Below are 1,681 nucleotides of genomic sequence, written 5' to 3'. Positions count from 1 at the left end.
AAAGAGTGGAAAGAAAAAGACATGAGGGCAGACTAAAGTGAGGGGATGAGCGCATGGGGTGGAGGTGGAGAGATGGTGGCAATGTTGTCTTCGGAGAAATGAGTTGTGATCCTCAAAGTGAAACCACCCCTGGCTGAACTCCATATAGCTGTTACATCTAGTAAAAGAATGGATGTTGCAGGTGAGGAATGAGATAAGTTTATTTACAGAGATGTGTGGGGAAGTTGTAATTTGTACTGAAATTTACTTTTTTGATTCTTCCTCTGGGATATGTTTTCATATGAATATTTACAAGTAAAACAACAATGAAGTAATGTGGTCTGTAGAAACCTAACATAGAAAATAGCTATCATAAGAGTTTTTACCTATCCAATAATTATAACATTAACATTTGGCAGTTGGTAGGCACTGCATAATTCAGACTGCATAATTCTGGAAGTTATCGCTGAGTTACAGTGCTCCAAACAAATTCCAAACTCAGTAATTTTTAGTGCCAACCTGGCAAACAAGTGGCAATTCAGAGATAGGGCACATACTTGGAGACGGATCCAGCTGAAAATACCCATAGGATTCTGAGTCTTGTGAGCCCCAGAATGCCATGAAAGTTGGCTGTACAGCAGCAGTAAAAGGTTGAGCTTTCTTGGAAGCTAAAAACACCCTCTAGCTCAGTAACATCAATGGCTACAAAGCAGCACACAGAAAAATATTCCTGTATTCCCCTTGTGCTCATCCTTGGCATAGTTATTTGTTCCATACTTGCAGAAGTATATCTCATAGGAGTTATCCTAGAACTGGGAGCACTGACTAGTTATGGAGAAAGGAGGAAATAACATTTATTTTTCAGGATGTATATTTGACTGCTTTTGAGGTAAATTCTGATAGAGACAAAACAAATTTTCAAATATCCATCAGAAGCCAGATGTGGAAAGTCAGTAGCCTTCCTGTGTTCCCTGTCACCTAGGCTAGGGACAAAAAATACACACAAAGTAATGTAAGTGATCAGAAACCTATTAAAATCTGTAACACAGCAGAACTTCAGTGCACACAAACTGCTTTCAAAATAGCTAAAACTTGGTTTAAGATAAACCCGGATGGATGTAGTATATGTTAGTCACAGTGGCTATAACATTTGATATGACATGTAAGTACCAGAACATTTTCAGATTACTCTTATAAATTTTAGTATTTTGTATTAGCAATGTGTGTAGCTTCCTAAGGTAGGAATATAGTAAGAGAAAACCCATTGTCAGGCTGATATTATCTGGTACAATTAGTTCTCTCTTTAAGGTCACTTAAAACTTGAACAATCATATGTTCAAGTTTGTTAACTAGTGCTAAGTGCCTTCTAGGCATCTTAAAGTCATACCACTTGAGGCAAGAATGATCTTTGAGCTGTGCTAGGCAGCTTGACTTAGTTTAACTTTTCAATGTTCCACAGAGTTAAAATGACCAGTTTGTAGTCCACCAGCATCCCAGGAGATGCTGCTTCCAGGTGGACTAGTCATCCTTCTGGACTCTGATGCCCCTGCAGAGACAGGCCAGACAGCAGAGAAGTGGCTGGTGGGTTAGGAAAGGGAGGAATGAGAGGAAGGGGACTTCAAAAGGTCCTAGTAGGGGTGCATGGGCAAAGCAGGGAAGGAGGAAGCAATGTGGGCTGCAGTGGGGGGCCCAGTGGGGGACA

Source organism: Alligator sinensis, unplaced genomic scaffold (assembly GCF_000455745.1).
Source record: "Alligator sinensis unplaced genomic scaffold, ASM45574v1 scaffold738_1, whole genome shotgun sequence".
NCBI classification, from domain to species: domain Eukaryota; kingdom Metazoa; phylum Chordata; order Crocodylia; family Alligatoridae; genus Alligator; species Alligator sinensis.
This window is presented reverse-complemented; position numbering follows the sequence as displayed.